This window comes from Choristoneura fumiferana, chromosome 29 (genome assembly GCF_025370935.1).
Source record: "Choristoneura fumiferana chromosome 29, NRCan_CFum_1, whole genome shotgun sequence".
NCBI classification, from domain to species: domain Eukaryota; kingdom Metazoa; phylum Arthropoda; class Insecta; order Lepidoptera; family Tortricidae; genus Choristoneura; species Choristoneura fumiferana.
Window position 1 is genome coordinate 5,714,864 of NC_133500.1, and position 13,644 is coordinate 5,728,507.

A 13,644-nucleotide genomic window follows, 5' to 3' on the forward strand; every position below is an offset into this window, starting at 1 on the left:
CATTTTCGCGCTAAAAAAGACTACACTAATCAAAACAGTAACTGAATGAATCAGAATCTAATTGAATAAGTAGTTACACTTAGTTATATTAAATATAATGACCCGGATAACTCACGTCTTAAATCGAGTTTAGCTCGACATGTTTCGGGCTAATCCGTAGTCGCGTTGCTCCGAAGACGAAGGGCTACGGATTAGCCCGAAACATGTCGAGCTAAACTCGATTTAAAGACGTGAGTTATCCGGGTCATTATATTTAATATGAGTGAGTCTCACGGTAGTTTCATGTTCAAAATTACACTTAGTTAAGTATTATAGTACCAAGGCGACCGAGTTTGCTCGGTCTAAATATCGATAATAAGCATTTTCCCAGAGACGAGACCAAGCTAGATCGATTTGTCATCTTCGAAAACCCCCACACACCAAATTTCATCGAAACCGTTGGAGCTTTTTTTTTTTTATACGACTGGATGGCAAACGAGCAAGTGGTCTCCTGATGGTAAGAGATCACCACCGCCCATAAACATCTGCAACACCAGGGTATTGCAGACGCGTTGCAACCTAGACGCCTAAGATGGATACCTCACGTGCCAGTAATTTCACCCGGCTGTCTTACTCTCCACGCCGAAACGCAACAATGCAAGCACTGCTGCTTCACGGCAGGATTAGCGAGCAAGATGGTGGTAGCAATCCGGGCGGACCTTGCACAAGGTCCTACCACCTGCAAGTAGCTGTTTCCGAGATTCTGATTATATTATTATATGTATGTATATACAAGAATAGCGCGTTGAAACGTATGAGATAGATAGATATAGATTGCAATGCTCTTACAGGGTGCATGTCTAAAGACTAATAACGTATAAAACCATGTAATTTTACAACATGTAAGCAATAGATAATTTGAGTTCTAAATCTCGGGAATAAAACATACATAAATAAGCATAATAAGCCGTGTGGCCTAGTGGTTTGACCTATCGCCTCTCAAGCAGACGGTCGTGGGTTCAAACCCCGGCTCGCACCTCTGAGTTTTTCGAAATTCATGTGCGGAATTACATTTGAAGTTTACCACGAGCTTTGCGGTGAAGGAAAACACCGTGAGGAAACCTGCACAAACCTGCGAAGCCAATTCAATGGTGCGTGTGAAGTTCCCAATCCGCACTGGGCCCGCGTGGGAACTAGGGCCCAAGCCCTCTTGTTCTGAGAGGACGCCTGTGCCCAGCAGTGGACATATATAGGCTGAGATGATGATGATGAAGCATATTTTATCCCAATATTTCCACGGGGTCGAAATTAACACATAAAATCCTATAACCTCAAGTTTATCTCTAGATAGACACGTGGCACACCGTATACGCCTCTAATTTTTCTCTCTTCTACTATTTATGTTTTAACTGTGTCTTTGTTGTGATGTAGTGTGTTTTTGTTGTCAATAAACGTTATGAGTTTGAGTTTGATAATTTGCGCCCACTACCACGATTTCATTCTTCAAAAGGAATTTCTATGAATTTTCTAGTAGGGATATTGACACCACCAATCAATTGACGTACTTTTTATGAGCTGTCAAGACACAATTCTCTTATGACGTCACTTGTTCGCACACTCCATCAACTAACTATTTATTTGTTTTAAAGCAACAAAAAATCTAATTTTGTAGTTAATCGAAAATTAATCTGGTTTTCAGGGCTAAAATAAAGCGTTTTTTTACTGGTGTCAACATCCCTATTGCCTGATAGTAAGTAATAAGCGAGTGAAGTCACGGGTATAAGCTAGTCTGATATATAATAGTTGATAGTACCAAACAGTCGGCAGAAACTCCAGAACGCGAGGTATTTATATATTCAACGTTTCAGGCATATTTTGTTCCGGTATGCTGAAAAATGCAGGGCGGATCGGTTGCGGCAACGGATATGCCTGTTACGGTTGTGATATTCTTAAAGTTAAAGACGGTATATTTCACAGGCAAAATCACAGGAAAATATCAACTTATAGCACATAGTTCTGAGGTAGGTATATAAAAAATATTTTCGGAAATAAACGGTTCGAATTTTGTCGTCGTCGTCGTCCCCGTCTTCAAACCATATATGTTCATAAAGTTGGAAAACCGCCGACATTGTCACTTTAAAGCTCAATATCTCCAAAACGGCTAACCGATTTTGATGAAACATGTCTAAAAACCATCGCTAGAAAACCTGCTTTTAGATAAAAAACTGCATTCAAATAGGTTTGCGTGTCAAATTATAACACTCTTTTTGCGTCGGGGGTTGAAAACCGTATTCGTTCTTTCGGATACTTTTTCGGTGAACCGTCACGTTACTAAACTCAAGTACCTAGGTAATAAATGAAAATTATTTACAAACAAGCTTCCTCGAAGTTGAAATCGTGTGAGCGTAAAAGTTACTTCTTTATAATGAATATTCTCGAGCCACTTAACAATACAAGGTTTAGAACAGCCGATGTATGGGAAACTTCGTTGGCAACTTGCTTGATTCATTTATGTCGGAAATTCGAGCCATATTGATGGTTGACAGGTAAAGTTAGGCGTATAGAAGCGAAATGCCTAGGCTTTAGACTGAATGCCGAACCACAGATAAAATAATTAATTATATTATGTACAATGAGGTAAAACGTTTGGGAACCGCAACGCCTTTTCGTCCCAAATTTCTCAGTGTCTTATGAGTTAAGGCGAAAGTCTTTAACCAGTGTGTGTTGCCAGTGACAAACACACAGGTTTCGCGACGTGGTGCTTCGCTATAGGCTTTGTAAATAAGCTCTGAGTTGCTCAGCGAGCTATGGAGAGGGCTATGCTACAGGTTTCTTTTCTCTACGGAATCAAATTAGAAACGAGGAGATGTAGAGAATCATCCTGTGATTATTATCCTCTGCGTTCTGGTATTTCATGTGTTTTTATATACAATAAAGAGTTTTACAATACAATACAATATAGAAGAATGAGGGTTACCGGCATAACTAAGCGAATTAGCTCGTTGAAGTGGCAACGGGCAGACCTTATAGCACGGAGAACAGATAACTGTTGGGGCCGAAAAGTTTTCAAATGGAAACCATGGATCGGCAAGCGCAGCGAAGCACTGCTCCCATCATCTATATTTCCAGATAAATACAACCTAGGGCTCTTTAAGGCTGTGAATATGCTGTAACTAAACTAGTTTTTCCCACGGGATAGGGAATTTCGTTGTTGAAGCGAAGCATGGGGATAAACTAGAGCAAGCGAGGCGTAAACAAATCGTCGTTCTTGTTATATAGACGTTAAGAATAAATGTAATGGAGATCAATGATTTCCTAAATAGCACATATCTTTGCCATTTTACGGTTATTTTTAAATGGGTCTGTTTTGATGATAGACTAATGTTCATTTGAAAGTATTATTCATACAAAAAATCGGCTGAGTACGCGTCGTACACGGATACGAGGGTTCCGTTTTCGTTTGACATACAATAGCTAGAAAATCAAGCGGAAACCACCGACAAAAAAAAACATACAGTCTAATGGAGAGCCTCCGTTTCTGAAGTCGGTTAAAAACACAAGTGGCCATAGTAATATCCGAGCAAGTAGCTAACTATGAATGTATTTAGCTTTTCTGCAAAAAAACTTGCGTTTTTGCTGACAATTTATTTGCAAAGTTATTCATATCAAATTTTATAATTTTCTCATTCCTGATGTGTGAAATTTGGCAAGCAAGATTTTTTAAGGCTTGGATTTAAAAAAACAAACTTAGAATCCGTTTCAAGCGTATGGCTAATAAATAGAATAGAATAAGTTTATTTGGTGTAAAAAAAGTTTGTATAATGAAATTTTAATGAAAACAAATAATATTAGAAATAGGTACACATTATACAAACTTCAGCTGCCTATCTATTACGGTGCTCGGGATATGGCCCTGTGACAGACAGGCATACAAACGGACAGAGTAGAACATTAATCCATACTTCCATAATATAATATAATATTATAAATGCAAAAGTGTGTGTGTTTGTAGGTTTGTCCGTCTTTCACGTCGTAATGGAGCGACTGATCGACGTGATTTTTGGCATAGAGATAGTTTATGGGCCAGAGAGTGACATAGGCTACTTTTTATCCCGGATAAATGCACAGTTCTCTAGGGAACAGCGCGCGATTACCGAATTACACGCGGGCGAAGCCGCGGGCAAAAGCTAGTAATACTATAAATGCGAAAGCGTGTGTGTTTGTATGTTTGTCCGTCTTTCAATTCGAAACGGAGCGACGGATCGACGTGATTATTTGCACAGAGATAGTTTATGGGCCAGAGAGTGGCCTTTTATCCCGGAAAAATGCACAGTTCCCGAATCCCACGCGGGCGAAGCCGCGAGCAAAAGCTAGTAGGTTAAATAGTTGCGTTTGTCAACCTTCGGGTGCAAAACTCTAAAACAATCTCTAAAAAAGCCCGCTTTGGCGTGTTTGCAAAAAAACATTAAGATTTAAGATTTGGTCTATTTGCTGCCATTTTGTACGGAACCCTAATGATCTAAATGTGTATGTATATGTATCTTGCAGAAACTCGGAAACCGAGCGCGGCCTCGTTCCGAATTAGAACCAATGAATCATTACTTTATTCATTTGACTTTGCGATAGAAAAAAATCTTTTCAGATTTTCCATTGTGCGTTTGGAACGTGCACTAATACTGTGTAACAATTAGATACTTTGCTCACCCGTGACCCACGACTTAGAGACTCGCATCTGGTAGCATGGTGAACGGTTGTGATGCTCTGAGGATGAACTCGGGTTGAGTTCGAAACGCGTTAGCGTGAAACTATTACCAGATGTTAGACTGTTTCTAGTATGGTGAACGGTTGTATTGCTCTGTGGATGAACTTGAATTGAGTTCGAAACGTGTAGTGCGGTGGTGGTGATAGTTGGGTTTATTGGATTGTGTATGTTGTTACAATGTGAAGGTGGAGGAGCTGCATGAACACACATTTATTGCATAGACGTTGCTATCTAAGGTCGCAAGGTGAGCAAAGTCTAGTAGAATGTATAATTGAAATAAATGAATATCAGTTTCTTGCAACGCATTTCTTGATTTTAATTTAATTAATTTGTACAAAAAACTTAACAACACATTCGCATAATCCACAAAAAAGTACCAGGCGACCACAACCCAGGAGGAGACGTCAAATTTTCCACTTTTTAGGATTCCTAGTTGATGTATTTTTTTTAAACCTCGTTGGTTAGAAAAGAAATGTAAATAGCGTAATTTTGCTAGTGTAATAAAATTACAGGTGGGACAAGTAACATTATTAATTAAGTATATTAGTGTCTTCTTACTATTTTAATATGTATTTAAGTATGTATTTATCTATATAAGTATGTGCATCCGTTGCCTAGTATCCATAGTACAAGCTTTGCTTAGTTTGGGACTAGGTAAATTGGTGTGAAGTGTCCCATGATATTATTATTTATGTATTATTAATATATTTTTTCTGTATCGCTCTGTATCGAATATGTTTAAATCTCTCTCTCTCTCTCTCTCTCTCTCTCTGTCTCTCTCATTAAATGACAGAATCAAAACACACCATTTTCTAGCTTCGGTTATCTATCATACATTTCCACTAAATATTTTCCGTTGAAAAACTATAGTTTTTCATAGTAAGGTAAAAGACAGCAATTATCAACCGAAGCGCCGCAAAGCCTGGCCTTTAGAGCTGACCCACATTGCGATATTGTGGCACAGTTGGGTTCCGTAGTGATACAAATGAACCATCTCACTATCATCATCATCTTCTTCTTCTCGCTCTACTTAACATCCCACGGCTGGGCACAGGTTCTTAATTAGAATTAGGGTAGCTACGCGAGCCCAGGGTGGATTTCGTGGGAATTGGATGGGTGGGAACTTCACACACACTATTAAATTTCTTCGAAGGCGTGTGCAAGTTTTCTCACGATTATTTCCTTCGCTGTAAAGCTCGTGGCAAATTTCGAATTTAATTTTGCACAAGAATTTTTAAATACTCAGAGATGCGAGCCCACGATCCCCTGCTTGAGAGGCTATAGATAAAACCACATGTTTCAAAAATAAATATCTCGGAAATGGCTAAACTGATTTTTATGATACTAAGAACACCGCAAGGAATTGCGATTTCACGTAAAAAAAACCTCAAAATCGGTTCATCCATTTGAGAGCTACGATGTCACAGACAGCCCGACAATTGGCTTCAAACTTACAACACCCTTATGTTTCATTGGGTAGATATATAGAGATATATAGACATAGTAGAGATATAGAGTTTAAAAGTGATATCTACCAGCGTGCGTGTCGGACTCGCGCATGAAGGGTTCCGTACCATTATCTATACAACATTAGACATTAGCAAAAAAACACGTTTGTTGTATGGGATCCCGCTCAAATATTTATTTTATTCTGCTTTTGGTATTTGTTGCTATAGCGGCAATAGAAATACATAATCTGTGAATATTTCAACATTCTAGCTATCACGGTTCATGAGATGCAGCCTAGTGACAGACAGACAGACGGACAGTGGAGTCGTAGTACCCGTTTTTACCCTTTGGGTACGGGACTCTAAAAATAAATACGATCAAGCTAAATAGCTGGCAGAAAAAAACAGTTTAGTTTTATTTTATCATACAGAACCCTTCAACTAAAAATGATACATTTTCCAAGTTTTTCATAACGTGAAAAATCTATTATGTTGGCACGAAGATGATTAATGAAGGCACTGAGTAATTATATTCTCTACCGGGGTAGTTGAATATTAACATAAACGCTGTCTCGGGTGTGGTGTAGCTGCACGCTACTGTGGTACCATTTGAAAGAAAGAAAATAATTTATTTATAACAGCAATGACACATAATTAGGAAAAATAACAATAAGAAGTGTAGCCGCTATAAAAAGGTCCCGGCTCAGCATATCGCTGGTTGAAAACCAGCACTGGTCTTCCGCCGGGCCACAGAAGAGTGAAATTACGGAAAGTCACACAAAACAAATCAAATACAAAAATAGCTACGAGACTAAAATATAAGTTGGCTGTATAGCCCACATTATCATGGCAACAGTACATGTGGTGAAAAAGATAAGAATAATTTGACATTGACATATGACAATTAGAATTATGACATCAGCAGACAACGCGAAACAAAACCAAAACAATGTTGATAGAAATTTGAGTCACTCACAATAAATAGTGGTAAAGTGACTTAGAAACAAGTTTTCTTTGTAATATTACTTATAAGTCGTGGGACATACGAGTATACCGCTGCTTTAATTTGATACTGATACAACAGGTATGTTGACACCACCAATCAACTGACGATCTTTTTATGAGCTGTCAAAACAATTCTCCCATAGAGTTTCAATGGCAATAGCGACTTATGACATCATAAGTCGCTATTTGTTCGCCAACTCAATCAACTAACTCTAAGCCGGTTCAGCGGTTGAAGCGTAAAAAGTTAACAAACAGACGTTACTTTCACATTTATAATATTAGTAGGGATTGTGTTACTATCAAACTAAAGCAGCGATTTGATAAAATATATAAAAAAAGATTATCAAAAAGATCGAAACAGTTAGACCGTATCAGGTTATTTCTAATGAACTATTAGATGAAACGAATGTTATACCAAACATAATTATGCCAAACGAACATAATAGTCTATGACGCAGACAAAAACCGAGTTACGTCGAAGGGAATCTATTTAAACGTTTGACCCGAGCAAACTGAAATAGCGATGCTTCAGTATTATTTCAGATGTTAATTACGAACTGCGAATAACCCTCGAGACGGTAGTAGGACGTACAAACACTTTTACATCTAACTAGCTGCTGCCTGCGACTTTGTTTGCGAAGAATTTGTATCATCATCATCATCTTAGCCGTAGGACGTTCACTGTTGGACATAGGCCTCCCCCATAGACGTCCAGTTGTTTCGGTTGGCAGCGGCTTGCATCCACCGTGAACCTGCGGTTTTAACCAGGACAGCCGTCCATCTCGTTGGTGGACGTCCTACGCGGCACTTGAATAATTTGTATATCAATATCCTATCGGGAGGCAATACACAACTGTGGAGATCCTCTGATATGATGATGATGATGATGATCTTATCGGGAATAAGTCAAAGTAGCCTAGTCCTATGGCCTTCCAAGCGAGGTCAACGGTTGAAACCCGGGCTCGCACGCACCTCTGAATATTTCGTAATTTAGCTTTACGATGAAAGAATATATCATGAGCCTGTGCCCGCATGGGAACTACCGCGCAAGCCCTCTAATTCTGAGAGGAGCCCTATGCCTCACAGTGGGATGTATATAGGCCAAAATGATGGATTTGCGTGATGGAATAACAAACATCTATTCATCCAGTCATCGCATTTATTAATATTAGGGATAATTTTTATTTTGCTATCGATATCTTCGAAAAATGTGCGGAATTACATTTGAAATTGACCACGAGCTTTGCGGTGAAGGAAAACATCGTGAAGAAACCTGCACAAACCTGCGAAGCGATTCAATGGTGCGTGCGAAGTTCCCAATCCGCACTGGGCCCGCGTGGGAACTACGGCCCAAGCCCTCTTGTTCTGAGAGGAGGCCTGTGCCCAGCAGTGGTTTTATAGGCTGGGATGATGATGATCGATATCTTTCTTTTTTCAGATTTCAATGCAATTTGGTGAATTGGTAAAGTTGCTTATTCGGCTTATGGTAAGCCGAATTTCACACTATGCCCTACAAATTTTTCCATTGAGTTACACAAAATGTATGGAAATTTTGTAACTAAACTGAAAATTTTGTTAACAATGAGGAACTCAAAATGAAAAAAAAAACGACAACAAAATAAAAATTGACCCATTAATTTGTATTCCATAATATAATATCATGACTCGGTGAAAGGAAACCTGCACTATTACGAAGAAGTTCAATGGTGTGTGAAGTGTCTAATTTGCACTGGGCCCGCGTGGGAACTACAACCCAATGCCTCTTGTTCTAAAAGGTCTGTGGCCAGCAGTGGGTATGTAGGTCGAAAATTTATAAACTTAATATTAATTATTTATTACCTGTATTATAGGTACTATAAAGAAGGCAGCAATCAAGTGAAAATACATATTTTAAAGCGTATTTTTGTTTGACTGTATTTAATTTAAGTGTATTTAAAACCCGAAGAAAACAAAAAACTAAAGAAAAAAATCTTTATATTAAGTATTTGATTTTTACCAATATATCTAACTCTTCTTTCTTTTGGTAACTTTCAAAGTAGTAAAAAATATTGTCATTTATATTCTTACAAAATTTGGTTATTTCGTTTGACATCAATAATAAGATTGGTTTTTTGGAATCTTTTTGTATTTTTTATTTCAATTCCAAATTTTTACTTTTACGGTCATCCCGTAAAACCGAAATTGAAAATACAAACTGAAATATAGATAAAGCTTAAGTGACTAAGTAAGAAACACAAGCTGAGATATGAGGTGCATAGGGAAATTCGTGTCGGTACCGTTGACCATCAGTGGTGTAGCGGTATAGCACGCGGTACGGATTACCGAGGACCTGGGTTCGATTCCCAGTGATGGTCTTATTTTTCTGTTTTTTCTGTGCATCTATATTTCAGTTTGTATTTTCAATATCAATAATAAGCGCCTTTTTACGTGTGATATTTTTTATCTAAATTATCTTCAAATTTTGCCAGTCGATTGTTTCCCAATTCTAGTGATCAGATAGGATTCAAATTTGGTACGAATACCTAGTTTAGACCGGACCGGGAGACGAGCTGTCGGTAAGCTTCCAACAAGATTGAGCGACGACCTGGTTAAGATCGCGGGATCGCGGTGGATGCGGAAAGCACAAGACCGGTCTGAGTGGAGAGCCTTGGGGAGGCCTATGTCCAGCAGTGGACGTCTTTCGGCTGACATGATGATGACGATGATGACCTAGTTTAGATGACGATGTTAGTACAGTTAGCAATAAAGCTTCTGATAAAATAATATATAATCATATCTTGACACTAATTACACCAATTGACCTAGTCCCAAACTAAGCAAAAAATACAACACGCTTGAAACTTGTAGGAATAAAACTTTTAATAAATTAATGTTTAACTGGAGGTCAGTCGTATTCCTCAAACATCGACGATAACTGTCCACAATACGAATAACAGATTTTATTTTTGGATATTTTATTGGTTCATTTTGATACTTTATGGTCTGATTTTGGCTCGCTTTCAGAGTAATGTTTAGACGTTCTGTACTCAGTTTAGTTTAACACTACCGTACACTCCATTTATTTTAATATTTGAAACTTAACGATAAAATTTGCACACGTTTTTAAATCACACAACTAAACTATTTAGAATTATGTTAACTTCCATAATAAAAACATAAATACCGCTAATAAATATACATGTAGGTATTTTTAGTACATTTGTGTTTTTAGTAAATTCGAAAATTTCAACGTTAATTCAAAGCTTAAACTAAACGCAGTATAGGTAACTAAATTATATATTTGTAGCTTATTTATAACCTTATAACAGACTGGATTCGCGCGCTCGTGTTTATTGGAAACAGTTAATATGAACACAGCTAAATATGTAATATTAAAAATATCCAGCTAAGTGCGAAAACAATTGTTGCTATGTCCTATCAGGGTGCATAATAAAATAAATAGAATAAGGTCTTGTTTGTTTTAATTTTTTTTGCCAAATAAAAAATAATAATATTGAGTTTGCATGTGAATTTTACTCTACCATTTATAGTCTATTATCGGCATAAAAAATAAGAATAAACTTAAATTTCCATCGAAAATATCTCGCACGATTTTCCAAGTCTAGAAACATTTCGCGCCCTAAATCTTCCTATCTTCAGTTTCCGTTTAAAAATATGAAAGAGAACAGGCGTTTTCACGAATTTCCTTTGAAAGAAAACACACATTTCCATGTGCTCGTGTGCGAAAATTTTGGTATGGAATCCTTGAAGATGTGTCACGTTACAACAATATCTGAAAATAACCATTACCTTTTAAAACATCCCCAAATCCTTTTCAGGGCCGATATCACAATAAGTATCACACTCACAGAATCACCAAACACTTTACAATTCACTGTATCATCCACGCTATCACTCGATGATGTATTGCCAGTCGTTCGTTCGTAGGGCGTCCGCGCTCGTTGCCGTCCACACGGGTACTAACTAAATCGGCCGGGACTGGGCGGCTATGTGTGGGTGTGTAAGGGTGGTTTTGCGGGTGTGTGCGTCCAGGTCAGAACAAGACGGGTGTGAAGTACTATGCCCCATTTTAGGGATAGGGCTTTTTGTATCGGGAATTTATAATGTATATATGTAACGGTCACTAGTTAATAAGTATAGATATAGATCACATCTTATCCATGCTTACTTATAATATAATATAATAATATAAATGCGAAAGTGTGTGTATTTGTGTGTTTGTATGTATGTTTGTCCGTCTTTCACGTCGAAACGGAGCGACGGATAGACGTGGTTTTTGGCATAGAGATAGTTTATGGGCCAGAGAGTGACATAGGCTACTTTTTATCCCGGGAAAATGCACAGTTCCCGAGGGCCAAGCGCGCGATAACCAAATTCCACGCGGGCGAAGCCGCGGGCAAAAGCTAGTATTAAATATATTGACCCAGATAACTCACGTCCTCAATCGAGTTTAGCTCGACAGGTTATGCATGTCAGCAATGCGACTCGCGTCACGTCGCGTTGCTCCTAGGAGGAAGGGCTGCAGATTAGCCCGAAACATGTCGAGCTAAACTCGATTTAAGACGTGAGTTATCCGGTCAATATATTTAATATGAATGAGTCTCACGGTAGTTTCATGTTCAAAATCACATCTTATATTTTAAGATGGATATAGGGCCCCAAAGCGCCACAATCATATAACTATGCAAATCTTTAATTTAGAACGTAACTAATTAAGTATTACATGCATTAAATATCTACTATGCTTTACAAAATCTATGAGAAAATCGTCTTATGACAGATGAAAAAAGGAACCTCAATCGATTGGTGGTATCACCACATATTTGTTCTTTAGTAGCAACGTAAGCCGTGGTGGCCGAGTGGTTTGACCTATGGCCTTTCAAGCAGAGGATCGTGGGTTCAAACCCCGGCTCACACCTCTGAGTTTTTCGAAATTCATGTGCGGAATGACATTTGAAATTTATCACGAGCTTTACGGTGAAGGAAAACATCGTGAGGAAACCTGCACAAACCTGCGAAGCAAATCAATAGTGTGTGTGAAGTTCCCAATCCGCACTGGGCCCGCGTGGGAACTACTGCCCAAGCCCTCTCATTCTGAGAGGAGGCCTGTGCCCTGCAGTGGGACGTATATAGGCTGGGATGATGATGATGAACGAAAATATGCAAGGTGAAGTGGCAATGAGCTAGCCGGGAGCGCCAAAGTCCGCGTACTCTTCGCAAGTCACATCGTAATTTTTGTCCGAATCGTCGTTAGTCATATTAAATATAATGACCCGGACAACTCACGTCTTAAATCGAGTTTAGCTCGACATGTTTGCGCGTTGGGGTAGTCGCGCGAGCAGAGCGGCGGCGCGCAGTGCGCGTGTTGCAGCAGCCGCTGAGTCGCGTTGCTCCGAAGACGAAGGGCTACGGATTAGCCCGAAACATGTCGAGCTAAACTCGATTTGAGACGTGAGTTATCCGGGTCATTATATTTAATATGAGTGAGTCTCACGGTAGTTTCATGTTCAAAATTGCAAATCTTTTCGTCGTTAGTCATATATTTTTCCCATCGAAAGCATAAAATTATCTGAATTTAAATTAGGTTTGTTTTATAACAATTCAGAACAATTATGACAAACGAGTTATGACAAACGATTATTCTGACAAACATTACATTCGGGCTTGCGATAAGTATGCGAGCCGATATGGATCCCAAGTGGCAAGTTGTCGTTCACTGTGGCGTTCTAAGGGTGGGGGTGGGGGTTTGGGCTTTGTTCAGCAGTGACGTCTTTCGGCTGATGATGATGACGCTGGGGCTCTGGTGATAATGAGGACCATTTTAATACATTATTTGCTGTCGTGTTTCGAGTATGATGCCAAATAAACATCAACTGAAAAAGTCGTCTTAATGTGACCTGCCAAATGCCTATCAAATGAGGGTTGTGGGTTCAAACTTGGGTTTAAAACCTCTGCGTTTATCAGAAATTTTGCGAAATAATACTCGAAATTTACCATGAGTTTTAATCATCATGACAAAACAGGCCTCCTCTCAGAATAAGACTGAATAAGAGGGCTTAAGCCGAAGTTCCCATGCGGGCTCAGCGCGAATAGGGAATTAACACACCGTTGATTAATTACCTGGTTCGTATAAGCTTTCTCACAAAGTTCATCACCACAAAGTTTGTGGAAAATTTCAAATTAAATGTGGCACATGGATTCTGAAGACTTCGGATTTGAACCCATGATCCTTACGGCTTATCCTACGGGTAAAAGCTAGTAGTAATAATATATTGAAATACTAGCTTTCGCCCGCGTGGAATTAGGTTATCGCTGTTCCCCCGGTAACTGTGCATTTTTCCGGGATAAAAAGTAGCCTATGTCACTCTCTGGCCCATAAACTATCCCTATGCCAAAAAACACGTCGATCCATAACTTTTCGACGTGAAACACCGACAAACACACACTTTC

General features: G+C 38.9%; 1 protein-coding gene across 1 annotated transcript in view; it reads right to left on the reverse strand.

Annotated features, from left to right (window-relative positions):
* Positions 1 to 11,145, reverse strand: part of nrm (neuromusculin) — a 697,165-nt gene extending 686,020 nt beyond the window's left edge. The window contains exon 1 of the mRNA XM_074109606.1: positions 10,984 to 11,145. The gene's annotated coding sequence lies outside the window, so the exon portion shown is untranslated. The remainder of the gene's footprint in view (positions 1 to 10,983) is intronic.
* Between the last annotated feature and the right edge of the window lie 2,499 nt (positions 11,146 to 13,644).